Source organism: Lemur catta, chromosome 12, assembly GCF_020740605.2.
Source record: "Lemur catta isolate mLemCat1 chromosome 12, mLemCat1.pri, whole genome shotgun sequence".
Lineage (NCBI taxonomy): Eukaryota > Metazoa > Chordata > Mammalia > Primates > Lemuridae > Lemur > Lemur catta.
The window spans coordinates 75,263,375-75,280,339 of record NC_059139.1 but is presented as its reverse complement, the minus strand read 5'-3'; the positions used below and the strand labels follow the sequence as shown (position 1 = coordinate 75,280,339).

At 37.3% G+C, this 16,965-nt stretch overlaps 1 protein-coding gene across 1 annotated transcript in view; it reads left to right on the top strand.

Moving 5' to 3' along the window:
* Window positions 1-1,995: 1,995 nt before the first annotated feature.
* PJA2 (praja ring finger ubiquitin ligase 2) overlaps window positions 1,996-16,965 on the top strand; it is a 65,010-nt gene continuing 50,040 nt past the window's right edge. Inside the window, exon 1 of the mRNA XM_045566392.1 lies at window positions 1,996-2,175. The gene's annotated coding sequence lies outside the window, so the exon portion shown is untranslated. The remainder of the gene's footprint in view (window positions 2,176-16,965) is intronic.

Sequence of the window (16,965 nt, the reverse complement as noted above, 5' to 3'; positions counted from 1 at the left end):
GAATAGGTATTATTACTTTCCCATATTTAAATTGGAAATTGAGGCCAGAGAGGTAAGTTGATTGACCAGAGGCACACAGCAGTAAGTGCAGAAGCCCTGTGAGAATCTATCTCTTTGATTCTAGAGTACGGGCTTTAAGCCTCCACACCAGTGTTTCTAAGACAGTAACACTGATCACTTACAATGCCTTGGATTACTGTAGTTGGGACATGCATGCAGGATTAAAAACAATGACTCATGTAGTGAGAAAGTGATTGCTACTTTGATTCTCTTTTTCTATCCTTTAGTTACATCATGATAAAAATATCATTTGACTGCTGTGTCTTTAATATGTGCCTACTTCTTGGTAACAAAGAGAGTGGGCTCTAAGGGTCCGAGCATTCAGTGTGCAACAGTTTCTAGCCAGAATTTAAAAACATTGTTTTATGCTCACTTTTCTTACAGTCACTTTCAACTTGGGAAAGAATGATGTTAGTTTTCCACTTACAGTACTTTTATGAAGTCTCCTTCTGAAAGATATTGAAGAAAAAAATATTTAAAGAAAAAAGTAATACTGTGAGTGGTATATACCGATATGGTATGAAAAAGATAGAAATTGGAACCCCCCCCCCCAAACAGGTTAATGTATCCAACTGGGAAATTAAGGAAATGTAATTAGAATTAGAATTTTTTCAAAGAGGGAGGAACTTGGATGGATGAAAAGTCTCAACTGTTACAGCAACATGTGTAAAGGCAGAGTAATATCAAACGGGGGAATGGTTTCTTGGTAAGACATGTTCTACAGGGAATTAGACGTGATTTCACAAAATGTCTGGCAAATTCTCATAACCTAAGTTTGTACAGTAAATTTCGGATAATTTGTCTCCATCAACAGTGGGAAAAAATTAGTTTCAGTTTACTAGCAGGAGATTTTTGCAGTTGTCAGGGGACAGCACAAGAAGTGCGGCTAATTCATGGGGGAGGGGACGCAATAAATATACCCTGGGCACTGGGCAATGTGGAGGGGATAGCAGAGAGGGACTGTCATCGGGGAAGCGGACATGTTTCAGGATGAAAAAAGAGGACATGTGCGGAACGAAAAACAATTTTGCCTCACTGACATAATTAACTAAACTGTCACCCGGGTTTCAATTAAGCAAGGTGTCCGGGGACTACAGCTGTTGAATTTATTTTGGCTGCATGTGACGGGAGCTGTTACTTTGCTGCATGACAACCGATCAGCCTCCAGCTGCAAACTGGAAGGCTCTGGTCAGCCCCAGGCTGTGAAGAGGAAAGGCAGGACTCCCCTACAGCCCGCCCCCGCCTCAGCAGAATCAGAAACGAGGGAGGGCAGGAAGCACGACGCAGTGCGCAGAGTCGGGGTGGGCAAACAGGTCCTTCCTCCTCCTGTTATCCCTTTCGTCTGTTGTCATCTGAACTGCAATTGATTGAACTTTATGCCGGGAGATCTTAACCTCGTTAGTCAGCTTTCAGTCGAATGAGGATCGACTTTGATGCCTCCATTTTGGTTGTTGCTGTTGGAATTCTGAAAAAGGCCAACTGCGCCAGTCCTTCCCGCAGTTCCCCACATCCGTCTCCCTTTCCCCCCAGACCCCGCCCTTTTCTGCCGGCCCAAACCACAAAAGGCCGCGCAGCTTCGGCTCGTACGCCGTACCCCGCCCCCTCCGCCAACGTCGCAGTGCTGCGGGGAAAGGAGGTGGGTCCGACGGGGCGGGGGCGGGCAGCAGAGTCGGGCCTCGTCTTTCCTCTCTTCGGCCAATCGCTGAAGGCCCCCTGAGGGCGATGGGGTAGCTGGGCGTAGATTCAGTCTAACCCTGTTTCCCTTTTTCTGCCACGTCCCGACCATTGACGTGAGCCCACTCCTCAGGTTCCGATTGGGTGTGTGCGTTTCCCCCGCCCGCGGAGGGCTCGTAAGCCTATTGGCCGGCGCCGCCTCGGAGGCGGGGCTGGGGGGCGGGGCTGGCGTGCGCGGCTCCATCACCTCCACCGCGGCGCAAGGGGCGGGACGCGCCGCCGCCGCCTCCTCTGCTTCCGCCGCCGCCGCCGGCGCTGCCGCCGCCGCCGCAGCCTGCCGCTGCGCGTTCGGCGGGGGAGGAGTCGGAGGCGGAAAAGAAGGCGGTGGTGGCGGGTGGAGGTTCGAGCGCTATTCTCGCTCCGGAGCCGCTGCACATTTCGGTGAGGGTTTTTTGGGGGGGTTCTTTTTTTTGGTTTTTGAGAGTCAGGCTTGTTCTGATGTCGGGAGTGTGGGGGTCGGGGCGAGGAAATGGCTGCGTTCACCGCCTCAGTTTCTTAGTCTCTCTCCTCGGGGAGGAGCGGGGCCTGTCCGGGCCCGCCGCGCCGGCCATGGTGGGTGGGGTTGAGGGCGGTGAGAGGCCTTCGCCTCCTGGGCCCTGGGCAGCCCCGGCCTGGGGCCGCGCTCTGTCCGGGGCCTCCGCGCCCGCCGCCTCCCAGACAGTTGGCATCGATTGGTGTGGGGGTCTCCGCCTGCCGCTTTCTCCTGCCGCCTCTTCAGCTGTCCTTGGTGGCTTGGCCAAGGACCCCGCTGGCTTTCCCCCCGCACTCGCGACTGTGAAAGTGTCCCCCTCAGCGACACCTCGCACCCGCCCTCTCTGCCCATTTCCAGTCACTCCGCATAGAGCTTATCCATCTTACGCCACAGGCCTGCAGCCCTCCTCCCCCGAAAAGCCTTCCATTGCCGTCACTCTCCTGGGTGTATTTGCATTTTTCCCGATTGTCACCGAGGCTCGGGCACGCAGACACCTTATACAAACCATGGCAGTCGTTCTCCTGACGTTAGCTCCGTGCCCTCATTGCTTCTCCCCGTTAGCGACGTCAGTCACCTCAGCGCACGCCTCAGGCGGATGCACCTTTAATTTGGCCTCCCTGAGATCACTGCCTGGTAATCATTTTGCGCACATTCAACATGGTGAGTTTAAAGCTGCTCAGACTAAGTTGAAGAAAAGAGGAGGTGATAAATAGTCTTTTTGCAGGGAAGAAGAATAATCTGAGAGTGTTCCCACTCCGGCGTTAATAAATTTTTACATCCGCATAGACACTGCTTTGAGTCTGCTGGCTCTGTGGAGTTTACAGGTTTTTTTTTTTTTTTAAAGGCCTAATAAATATATTCTGTTGTTTTTATATGAAATATTTGGTCACATTTCTTTAAAATGGGAGTCACCTTTGCTGAAGACTACAGATCGTTTGAAGAAATCAACCTGAAGATAACAAAAATAAATGTTTAAAACTATTAGTGTTGTAATTGTCTTCTGAGACTCATGTCATTTCTACATGAAATAACCGCTTAATTTTTTTAAATTAATTATAGACGTGCAAGCTTGATGTAGACGTCGACAATTACAAATAAAGGACTATTCAGTAAAATGAGAATATTTCTTTTCGTCCTCCAGTCCCACTCGTGTGTAGAGTTAACAATTTAGTGTTCATCTTTCAAGATGCTTTTATACATGCACTTTTAAACACACATTCATGCAAAGTTTTTTTCTTTTTGAAGGATACTATACCAAACACATTTGTATATCATTTGCTTTTTCACTTAATTATGTATCTTGGACATCTTTCCTTGTTATACATAGGTCTCCCTAAGACTTTTTAAAGGGTAAGTGGTATTTCATCAGTTTGATGGGCTATAATTACTCCCTTATTGAAAGATACTTAAATTAATTACAGTTTCCTTTTGCTATCAAAAATAATGCTTTACGATGAAGCCAGTTTTCTAACTTATTGACTGATGTTTAATTACAAAATTCAATTCATCCTTGATTTTAAGGATGTAAATAGTATGGAAGTATGTCAGGTAAAAACTGCAACTCCCACCTCCCCTCCTAGTCCTACCTGCATCCCAAGAGTCTCTCAACCACTGTTAACAATTCAGTGAGCTTCCTCTGTCTATGTGTGATTAATTTCTGGAGCATGGATTCCTAGAAATGGAATTGCTCCTTTAAAGGGTATGCGTATTTTAAATTTTGATAATGATTTCTCCTTTCTCATTACTTTTTTTTGAAAATATTCTTGACTATTTGTTAAGCATTTCTTCTTCTAGGTGAACTTTAGACTCAACTTGTGATTTAAATAAAAAAGCCTTAGCTGTTTTGAATGAGGTTATATTGAAATTTTAGATTAATTTGGAGAGAACTGACCTTTATAGTATTGAGTCTGTCACCTTAGAAATGTGGTCTCTACATTTTATTCACATCTTATTTTATATTCCTAGGGAAAATTTTGTAGTTTATTTTTTCATATGTGTGACATTTCATCTCAGTATTCCTAGCTATTTTATGGTTTGATTGCTGTGGTGGATGGAAACTTTCAGTAATATTTTTCTCTTTTTTTTTTCTTGTGGTTATAGGAAAGCTTTTGAATTGTCTCTGCTGTGTATCAAATAATTTTATTGAGTTGATAATTGTCTGGATATATTCAGTTTTGTGGTTTTCTTTTCAATTTTTATAACTTACATGTTTTTCTCATTACTTTTGTGATTATACATCGTATATGATGTTGAATAATAGCACTGATAGCTAAAAACTTGGTGGTGTTTCAAACTTTAAGGAGGAATGCTTCTAATGTTTTAGCAGTGATTAGGATGTTCACTGAAGCTTTCTGATAAATAGCCAATATTAAGGTTAAATATTTTGTTCTAGGCTTTCCAAGACAACTTTATTGTTCTTTTCATTGTTGACATTTTTAAAAGCATAAATAAGTATTGAGTTTTCTTAGTTTTTTTCTTTACATATTTTTAGGTAGTTATATATGGGCATCACCAATATTCCCTGGATAATATTTTCCTGAGAGAGCACCCTCTTAAAAAATCAACTTTGTTGAAGGTAACTTAGGAACAATAAAATATAGTTATTTAAAATGTACAGTTTATTTTGTTTTGACAAGTGTTTATACCCATGTCACCATAGCCACAATCAAGAGTGGAATATTTTCATACCATAATGAAGATATAGAATATTTTCATCTCCCCTAAAAGTTCCTTTCTGCCCTTTTATAGTCAATTATACTTTCACCCTCAGTCCCAGGAAACCACTCCTCTTTTTCTCAACACAAATTGTTTTCATTTGCTCTAGAATTCCATATAAGTGGAATTTTGTATTATATACCCTTTTGCATCTGTCTTTTTCTCTCTGTAGAATGTTTTTGAGGATCATCCATGTTTTTGTATATTTAATTTTCCTATCTTTTTTTATTGCTAAGTTATAGTCTGTGGTCTTGATCTACCACAATTTGTTGACCAGTTCTCCTATTTATGGGTATTTGGATTGTTTCCAGTTTGGGGCTGTCATTAACAAAGCTGCCAAGAATAGTCATTCATTCTGATTTTTTGTGTGAATATGTTTTTATTTCTCTTTGTAAATACCGAGAAAGGAATTTATTGGGTGTATGGTAAGTGAATGTTTAACTGTATAAGAAACTGCCAAACTGTTTTCCAAAGTGGTTGTCCATTTTACATATCCACCAGTGGTGTATGATAGTTCCAGTGCTCTACATCCTTATCAACACTTGGTTATTTCAGTCTTTTTAATTTTAGTGCTTTTAGTGGGTATGTAATAATATCACACTGATTTTAATTTGCATTTACTTGCTGACTAATGATGCTGAGAATGTGCTCGTGTATATGTCTTCCTTTGTGAAGTATCTGTTCAGATCTTTGGCCCATTTTTAAAAATTGGGGTCTTACTGAGTTGTAAGCATTTTTTGATACATTCTTTATACAACTCATTTGACATGCAGATACATAAATACAAACACACTACAGTCTGAAGTTTTTATTTTCCTAACTGTAAATGAGGAGCTTTTAATTTTGATTAGATTTAGTTTATCAGTTTTTTCTTATGATTTATGCTTCTGTGTTCTGAGAACTGTCCAATGCAAAGTTGTGCAGATTTTCTCTCATGTTCTTTTACAAGTTTTATAGTTTTGGCTTTTATGTCAAGGTGTCTTACCCATTCTGAGTTAGCTTTTCTGTATGGTGTGTGGGATGGGTCAAGGTTCATTTTCTTTTCAAATGAATATATAGTTCTTCCAGCATCATTTATTGGGAGCATTTTCCTTTCCTCAATGAATTAACTTGAAAATCAGTTGACCGTATAGATGAATCTGTTTCTGGACTATCCCCTTGATCTTTATGTCTGTAATTTTGCCAATAATACATTGTCATGGTTATTTTTACTTTTTAATAAGTCTTAAGTAATGTGAATTCTTGAATTTATTCTTTTTCAAAGTCATTTTGGCTATTGTAGATCCTTTGCGTTATCATAAAACTTTCAGAGGCAGCTTTTTGGTTTCTATAAAAATTCCTGAGGGGATTTTAATTTGGATTGTGTTGAATTCATATATCAAGTTGCAAAGAATTGACATCTTAATATTGAATCTTCCAATTCATGAACACAGGTTATCTCCATTTATTTAGATCATCTTTCATTTCTTTTTTAGCATTTTGTAATTTCAGCATACAGATGTTCTTGTTCATTTTGTTAGATTTATACCCAAGTATTTCATAATTTTTGATACTGTTGTACATGATAATTTTCTTAAATTTCAGTTTCCATTTGTTCACTGCTAGTATGGAGAAATACAATTGATTCTTGCATATTGACCTTAAATCCCATAACCTTAGCAAGGGTTAGCAATTTAGCAAATTCACTTATTAGTTCTAGTAACTTTTTTTTGTAGATTCTTTGTAATTTTCCTGTATGGACAATCATGTTATTTATGAATATAGAACAGTTTTATTCTTTTTCAATTTGTATCTAACCCCCCTTTTTTTCTTACTGCACTTGCTAAGACCTCTAGTATGATATTGTATAGTAGTGGTGAAAACGAATATCCTTGTCTTGTTCCTGATCTTAAGAGGAAACCTTTCAGTCTTTCATTATTAAGTATGATGGAGTGTGGCTATAGTCTGAATGTTTGTGTCCCTGCCAAAATTCAAATGTTGAAACCCTAATCCTGATTGTGAGGGTATTTGGAGGTGAGGTCTTTCTTTGGGAAGTGATTGGGTCATGAGGGCTCTCACTATAAGGTTAGTGCTCTTATAAAAGAAGCCTCATAGAGTTGGGAGCCACAGAGCTCCCTCGCCTTTCTGCATGTGAGGATACACTGAAGACTGCAGTTTATGAACCAGGAAGTGGCTCCTCAACAGATACAGAATCTACTGGCACCTTGATTTTGGACTTTTCAGGCTCCAGAACTGTGAAAAATAAATTTCTATTTATAAGCCACTCAGTCTATGGTAGTTTGTTGTAGCAGCCCTGATGGACTAAGACAGTAGTGGCCTTTTGTCATTTTAAGGACATTCCTATTCTATTCTTAGGTTGCTGAGAGTTTTTGTCATTAATGGACACTGAGTTTGTTCAAATGTTTTTCCTGTATTGATTGAGATGATTGTGTGGTTTATTAGTCTATTATGACAGCTTACATTAATTTATTTTCAAATGTTGAATCACCTTGCATTGTCTGGTTAACCCTCACTTAGTGATGATATATTATAATTTTCATAATTGAGTAGATTATATTTGCTAATATTTTGTTGAGGATTTTTTTTTTTTTTTGTATCTGTATCTATGAAGGATGCTTTTGCATGTAATTCTTTGTATCAGGGTAATGTTGGCCTCATAGAGTTGGGAAGTGTCTTAGTTGTTATAAAGGATTACCTGAGGCTGGGTAATTATAAAGAAAAGAGGTTTATTCATCTCACAGTTCTGCAGGCTGTAAGAGGAGCATGACACCAGCATCTGCTTCTAGTGAGGGCCTCAAGAAGCTTTCATTCATGGTGGAAGGTGAAGGGGAGATGGAGAGTGACACGCAAAAGGAGCAAGAGGGGTGGATGGGTAGGTGCCACACTCTTTTAAACAACCAGCTCTCACATGAACTAATGGACAGGAACTCACTCATTGCAGGAGGACACCAAGCCTCTCATGAGGGATCTACCCCATGATCCAGACACCCTCAACTAGGCCCCACCTCTAACATCAGGTATCAAATTTCAACATGAGATTTGGAGGGGACAGACATCCAAACTATATCAGGAAGTGATTCTTCTTACATTTTCTAAAAAATTTTGATTAGGATTAGTAGTATTTGTTTTGTAAATGTTTATTAGAGTTTGCAAGTATACTCTTCTGGGCCTAGAGTTTTCTTTGTTGGAAAGTTTTAAAGGATAATTTCAATTACTTTAACAGATACAGAAATATTAGAGTTATCTATTTTTTCTTGAAAGCTTTCAGTCTTTCACTCTATGAGTCACCTTCACTCACTATATGAGCTTTAGTAGTTTTTGTCTTTCAAGGAATTTGTCTGTTTCATCTTTTCACTGTCGTAAAATTGTCTCTTAATCATCCTTTTAATGTTTGTAGCATCTGTAATGATGTCCTTTTCTTCATCCTGATGTTGGCATTGTGCCCTCTCTTTTTTTATTAGTTTGGTTCCAGGCTTATATTTCTGTTAACCTTTTCAAACAGTCAACTTTTCATTTGATTGCTCATCTTTTTTTTTTTATGTTTTCAATTTTATTGATTTCCTTTCTTTATTATTTCTGTATACTTTGGGTTTAGATTCCTCTATGTTCATTACTTAAGGGTAAGCTTGTCATTGATTTGAGACCTTTCTTCTTTTCTGTGCAAGCACTGCTTTATTTGCTCACACAAATTGCATATGTTGATATTTTCTAAGTTCTATGTGACTTCCACTTTGACCCATGGGTTATTTAGAAGTTTATTTAATATCCAGATATTTGGTGCTTTTACATATCTCATTTTGTAATTGATTTTTATGTTTACTTAGTTATAGACAAATAACATACTTTGTATAATTTCTTTTAAAGCCTTTCCTGTTTTATGTCCCAGAACATGGTCAGTTTTGATAAATGTTCCATGTATACTTCAAAATAATGTGTATTCTTCTGTTTTGTGTGAAGCATTCTATAAATGTCAGTTAGGTCTTTTATTTCCTTACTGAGTTTTTGTTCACTTGTTTCATTGATCATCTAGAGAAGAGTTGAAGCCACCAAGTACAATTGTGGATTTATCTATTTCTCCTTTTTGTTCTTTCAGTTTTCTGTGTATTTTGAACCTCTTGTCAGGTGTGTATATGTTTAGTATTATATCTTTTTGATGAATTGACCCCTTTATCAGTATTTAATGTCCCTCTTTATCTCTGATAGTAGTCTTCATTCTGAAATCTATTTTACCTAATACTAATGTAGCCTCTCCAGCCTTTTTTGATTAGTATTTTCATGATATATCCTTTTTCACCATTTTAACCTATGCCTTTTTATTTACAGTGAGTTTGCTCCAGACAACCCACTTTTTAAATTATTCCTGAAAAATCTGTCTTTTAATTGAGGTGTTTAGACTGTTTATGTTTAATGTAATTATTGATGTTAGAAATCTACACTCTTAGTAGTTGTCTTCTGTTTAACTTATCTGCTCTCTGTTCCCTATTTTTGGGTCCATTTTATCCTCATTGGCTCAGTACTTATTTTGTTTCTCAAAAAAAGTAATGGTTTCTCTATGATTTGTGTTATGTATCTTTTGAAACAGACTATATTCAAGCAATATTATACCACTTTTTTATATAGTGTTAGAGCTCTACAACAGTATATTTCCAATTTCTCTTTACTATCTTTTGTGCTGTTATTGTTGTTTTTTCATATACTGTAAGGCCAAAATACCTTGTGATGTTTGTGTCAGTCCTGTGCTGTCTAGTGTGGTAGCCACTAGCCAGTGTACCTATGTAAATGTGAAATTAAAGTAGTTGATAAAATTAAATTAAAATTTATTTCCTTTGTTGTACTAGCCACTTTTCCAGTGCATATTCCTTTTGCCTGAGGAACTTGCTTTCACATTTCTTATAGTTCAGGTCTACTGGTAACCACATCCCTTAGATTGTCTCAAAAATACCTTGTCTCAGTTTTTCCTTTGAAAGATTTTCCTGAATATACAATTATTTGTTGACAGTGTTTTTCTTGCATTAAGGATGCCGTTTAATGTCTTTGACTTACACAGTGTCTGATGAGAAGCTGGCTGTGATTCTTAACTTTGTTCCTTGTTTTCTACTATCAGGCATCAAAGGTGTTTTGTTCATAATTGTGTTTTTATAGCAGGTTCAGTATGTTATGTGGTGGGTGTGTGTACATTTTTGTGTGTTTTGTATTTATCCTGTTTTTGATGGGGATCACTGAGCTTTTTGGGTTTATGATTTGATTTTTTAAATTATTTGGAAATTTCTCAGTATTTTTTCTGCCCCATTTGCTCTCTCTTTTTGTAAGATTCCAATTACACATGTGGTAGTTTATTTAATTCAGTCCCACAACTCTTGGAGGCTCTTTTGGAGGGGAGGGATGTGGGGGAGGGTGTGTGTGTGAGTGTGTGTGTATGTGTTTCTTTTCACTTTTTAAAAAACACTTTGTAACTAAGTTTCGGTAATTTCTTCTTACCTATCTTGAAACTCACTTATGCTTTCCTTGGCTAGTCTTTTGATAAACCCACAGAATGCATTCTTCATTTCTGTTACTATGTTTTTTATTTCATGGGTTTCCATTTTTATCCCTTAAAATTCCTCCTGCGTTCATGTATGATTCTGTCTTTTTGCTAGAGACTTTAAAAGAATGATTATAACTATTTTAATTTTCTTCTCTGGTGGTTCCAACATCTGATTTTTATTTATTGCTTTGTCTCCTGATGTTTGTTTTTTTTTCCCCCTTAGCTTTTTTGTCTTTTTTGATTGAATGGTGGACGCTATATGAAGAACAGTAGAGACTGTGGTAAATAATTATATCTGGCTGTGAGTCTGCTTATTTATCTGCTAGGCTTTAGTGTGGTGGGGTTGATTCAGTCTAATCATTGATTGAGCTGGGTTTGGATTTTTTTGCTGCAGTTACTTTCAGTATGCCAATTACCTTTGTGTTTAGTGTGGCAGCTGAAATGCCTTAGTTTTGTAAATGTTCTTACTCCATTAGCTTTCAGCTTTCTCTGTGTCTATATACCTCAGTGGAGAAGTTTCCGCATGCTCTCATTGTCCCCAGCAGCAGACTGTTCTTACTTGATGCTGACTAACCTGGGGATGTAGGAGAGGGTTTTCTGTCTTCCTGACTTGTGCTTAATGTTACACAAGCCCTGTGTTTCTTGGTTTTGGGGATGGACCAGTAATCCTGTTTCTTCTCCCCATGGTAGCCAAGCTCTGCCTTATGCACAGGAAACAATAAAAAATAAGTTTTTTAATTAAATTAGAAAGGATTGTTTTGTTTTCAAAGTTTTTATTCTATTTTCATAATAAAGCACCGTGGCCCCAAGGAAGAAATTTTTTTTTTTCTAGTGTGGCAGTGTGTTAAAATACATTGCTGTAATTGGTCTGCTAGTATCTTGTTCAGAATTTTTTGTATCTTTATCACTGGAGTTGACCTGTGATTTTCCATTTTTGTAACTTGTCTGGCTATTTTATGAAGATTTTTCTATAATCATAAAGTGAGCTACACGTTTTTAAAATGAGCCATGAAATCCTTTTCTGTTCTCTGGAGAAGCATTGGAATGAGCTCTTCCTTGAATGTTTTGATAGAAATTTCTGTTAAGACCTGTGAACCTAGTGTTCTTCTTGTGGAAAGATTTTTAATGTTTGAATTTCTTTAATGATTGATTATCATCCTGGCTTTCTATTTATTTTTGAGTCATCTTTGACAATTTATAGCTTTCTTGGAGTTTGTACATTTCACTCAAATTTTCACATTTATTATTTATACTATTTTTTTTTTTTTTGATACAGAGTCTCACTCTGTTGCCCAGGCTTGAGTGCTGTGGCGTCAGCCTAGCTCACAGCGACCTCAAACTCCTGGGCTCAAGTGATCCTCCTGCCTCAGCCTCCCAAGTAGCTGGGACTACAGGCATGCGCCACCATGCCCGGCTAATTTTTTCTATATATTTTTAGTTGTCCAGCTAATTTCTTTCTATTTTTTTAGTAGAGATGGAGTCTCCCTCTTGCTCAGGCTGGTCTCACACTCCTGAGCTCAAACAATCCACCCACCTCGGCCTCTCAGAGTGCTAGGATTACAGGCATGAGCCACCACACCTGGCCTATTTATACTATTTTAATCTTTGAACCTCTGCTTCATCTAGAGTCCTGCATGCATGGTCATTCCTGTATCAATTATTTGGCCTTTCTCCTACTCCCCAGCCACTCTTTCTAGAGCTTTGTCTTTTCTTCATCTGCTATTAAGGTCTTTTCTCTTGGTGAGCTTCACTCTTGGTGTTCTGCAGTTTGCACTACAATCTGACTAGGGGAATGAATCTTTTATTTATCTTGTTTGAGATTCTTTGGACTTTGTGAATCTGGGAATTCACGTCTTTGGTTGGTTGTGACACATTCTTAGCCATTTTATCTTTGACTATTGATACCATCTATTCTCATTTCTGTTTTGGGAAATGCTAATTAGAAGTATATTCTGCCTTCTCATTCTAGCACCCATGTCTTTTACTGTCTTTTTCCATATTTCCATTCCCTTATTTCTCTGTATTACATCCTGGGTATTTTCTTAACATCTGTTTTCCATTATACTAGTCCTTTTTTCAGCTGGGTCTGATCTGCTCTTTTACCTATGTATTGTATTTTAGTTTTCATTATATATTTCATTTTTAGAAATTTTATTCTTTTTCAGTTATCCCTGGTTGTTTTTAACAATGTCTTCTTTTTAGTTATACTTTTAATGTGTTATTTTTATTTTTTACCTGTTAAAGAAAAATTCTGATATCTAATAATTTTAGTATCTGAAGTCTTCCATAGGCATTTTCCTGTGCTTTTTATTTGGCCAACTCTTGTCACTTTTTTTCTCATGTATTTTTAACTTTTTATTGTGAGTTCATGTTGTTTGAAATTTTATATGTGGGAATTCTGACCTGATTTGAAAGTGAGATGACTTTCACCAGATCTTTGCTTTTATCTGGTACTTAGAACACTGTACCCTGAGACTAACAATATTCTCAGCTTGTGGCTTGGGGCCTCATGCAGATGGTATGAATTGCAGCCACAAACATAATGAGGTTGAATTTGTGGCCTTAAATTGTTAGAGAAGACATTTCTCTTCTTCCCTATCTTCCACCCTCTACTCTAGCCAGAATTAAGACATTTTTATTTGCTTTGAGTTGGGAGGTTTTTAAAATTTTTTGTCTGTCATACTGTTGGAAATGGAAATTAAGAAGTTGAATTTAAAAAAAAAAAAAGTTGAATTTTCATGAGATCTTGTTCTATGCATATTTTTCTTATTCTCTAATTGGTTTTTTTTGAGACAGAGTCTTGTTCTGGTGCGCAGGCTAAAGTGCCGTGGTGTCAGCCTAGCTCCTAGCAACCTCAAACTCCTGGGCTCAAGCTATCCTCCTGCCTCAGTCTCCTGAGTAAATGAGACTACAGGTGCTTACCACCATGCCCGGCTAATTTTTTTTTGTTTTTATTTTCAGTTGCTCTGCTCATTTTTTCTATTTTTAGTAGAGACTGGGTCTCACTGTTGGTCAGGCTGGTCTCAAACTCCTAACCTCAAGCTATCCTCCTGCCTTGGCCTCCCAGAGTGCCAGGATTACAGGCATGAGCCACCGTGCCCAGCCCTTATTCTGTAATATTTATCTCAATTATTAGAAGGAGGACCACATATCCTAGGTTGCCCAGGTTAATTCCACTTCATGCGTTTTATTCTTGTCTAATTATTAATCATGTTTCCTTGCATTCTCAAAAGTGTCTTAGCCTAGAAGAGTTAAATCTTTCTGCCTTGGTCTTTTTGATGATTATCTTGTCTATTATTGGCCATTTGCAGTCCTATTTACATTTTTGAATTGCCTCATCAATTGCTACACACAAAAAAATGCCTGCTGGAGTTTTATTAGGATTACATTTCACCCGTAGATTATTTCAGGAGAATTAATGTTTATAGTATTGAATCTTCCAAGCCGATGAACATGGTATTTTTCTCCATTTAGTTAGGTCTTTTTAAATTTCTTTCAATAATGTTCTACATCTTTCATTAGGTTTATTTCTCTGGATTTGATGTTTTTGGTTGCTATTATAAATTTTATCCTGTTTAGATAAAATCAGTAATCAATTTAGTTTTCTAGCTACATGTTGGAATATGGTAATACCTTTTTCATGTTGACTTTGTATCTACCAATCAGCCAAAACTTATTTATCATTGTAAAAGTTTACCTGTAGGTAATCTCTTTCAGTTTTGCTGTACACAGTCAAGTTGTCAGTGAATTATGAGAAGTTTTTTTTCTTCCCTTACAATTCTTCAACATTTTGTTCCTTTTTCTCATTTTTATTATATTTAATTGGTAGGTATTTGTATACATGAATTCAGCTCAGATGACATAGACTTCTCAGCTGAGGCTATGGAAACTAGAAAACAATGGAATTATATCTTTATAGTGCTAAAAGGGGAAAAAAAGAAACTGCCGATCTAAAATTCTGTTCCCAGTGAAAATATCCTTCAAAAATAAAGGAAGTTCAGATCAACAGAAACAGAGAAGGAAGTTGTCACCAGCTGACCCATATTATAACGAATATTAAAGGATGTTCTTTGGGATGAAGGAACATTAGACAGATAGTAGCATGGACATGGGATAAGAAATAGACATCTTCAGAAAGGGATGTTGGAGATTATTGGGTGTTTAAAGCAGTCATGATAATGTTTAGTGGGGGTTATAATGTATGTAGAATGGCTAGATGAAAGTGACAACAAAGGGCATGAGGAAATAAATGGAGTTAAACTGTTATGAGATTCTTGCATCATTTGATGCATGGTAAAAGAACTATAGACATTCTCTGACTTACAATGGTTTTATTTAGGGTTTTTCAACTGTATGATGGGTTTATTGGGATATTACCCCATCGTAAGTTGAAGAGCATCTGGACTTAATGATGGTTCAACTTACAATTTTTTGACTTTACAATCCTTGAAAAATACAACTTACATAACTGACATTTGAAGAAATAGAAAACATGAGTTGATCTGTGTCTATTTCTGTCAAAAAACCTTTCCACAAAGAAAACCCCAGACCAGATGGCCTCACTATCTGTCACATGTTTAAGTTAAGATACATAGCAGATTTACACAGACTCTTCCAGAGAACAACAACAAAAAAATTTCTTACCACATTTTCTGATTTTAGCATAATCTTGATAGGAAAACCTGACAAGAATATGACAAGAAGAGACAATTACAGGCCAGTATTTCCCATGAACATAGATAGAAAAAGAATCCATTGGGATGTAAAAAGGACAATATGGCAAAATGGATTTGTTTTGGGAATGCAAAGTTGGTTTAATGTTTTAAAATTAATCAGTGTAATCTATCAGTAACAGAATGATGTAGTAAATCCATAGGCCATCTCTGTAAATACAGAGAAATCATTTGACAAAATTCCACACGTGTTTGTTTTTTAAAAGCCTTATCAAACTCGAAATAGAAGGAAGCATTCTTTTACTAAAGGGTATCAACAAAAAACCTGTAGCTAATACTATACTTGATGAAAAACTATTGATTCATATGTGGTATCTCTCTCTCCCTGTGTTCAACATTGCATTGGAGTTCTAACCAGTACCCTCAATCAAATAAAATAAATATAAATATTCGAAAGGAAAAAACTAAAACCCAAATGCGTTTGCCAGCAAACTGTTAAAATGAGTGAATTTAGCAAGATGATTGGATACAAGGCCAATATACAAAAATTAAGAGTGAGTTCATAAGGTGTAGATCCAAACTATCAGTTGAAAGTCTTCCTCTGGAAGTTCAATCGATTTCTCTCTCCCTTTGCCTGTATCTTCATTAAAATCAGTTAGATTTAAATTCATAAAGTGTTTCTGTTCTAGTAGCTATTTAATGAGCATCTACTAGATGATAGGTGGAATGTAGGTGCTGAGCAGCAGTTCTGACTTTACCAGCAAGCAGAAGACTAATATAATTCATTTTGAAACTGTCAACCTCAACATATTACTTTCCATGCTAATAATAAGTAGATCTTGTAAAGGGAGAAAGTACACTTGAATGAGATGTTATTAGAAAACCTTTGTTCTAGTAATAGGTGGAAACATAAGAAAATCTAGTATCTAAAAACATATAATTTACATTATTTTTATTTGTTATCAATTGCAGGATAACAAGATAACTTTTTATCCTGAAATAGATACAGCAGCTCAGACATTTATTATCTCACAATTGCTATGGAGTTAGAAATTCAGGAGCAACGTGGCGGCTGATTTTGGCTCAGAATCTCGCATGAGGTTGCTGTCAAAATGTAGGCTGAGATCACAATCACATGAAGGCTTGATTACAGCTGAAGTATCTGCTTCCTAGGTGGTTCATTCATGTGGCTGTTGTCAGAAGACCTTAGTTCCTTGCGGAACTGTCAGGAATTGTCAACGTTTAACCATGTAGACCTTTTTTCCATGGGACTACTTGAGTAATCTCATGATGTGGTAGCTGGCTACTCCTGGAAAGAATAAGCTGAGACAGAGCAAGGAGGAAGCCAAAATGCCTTTTATGGCCTAATCTTGGTACGTCACACATTGTCACATCTGTCACATTGTCTTCATTTGAAACAAATCACAAGAGAGGGCTCTAGTACTGAGAGCAGTTTATTAACTTGCCTAAATATGAGTTAAAGTTTGAATCCAGGTCTGCCCAAACACTTAGCCCTCTCTTTCTATTGTATTACTATATTTCCATCAGAGAAAGGAGCATAAAATTATCTCATTCATTCATCTATTTATTCATTCTGTAACTGTTTTAATACTTACTCTTAGACAATGTACTAGACTCCATGCATTCAAATAAAAATAAAACAAGACCTTTGTCTTTAAATTCATTAGTTTACTGTGGGAGATGTACATCTCATGCCCATGCTTTTCCTTGTATTCTTTTAAAGATTGTTTCTATTGCCTATCTTTAGCTGCTGGCATAATATCTTA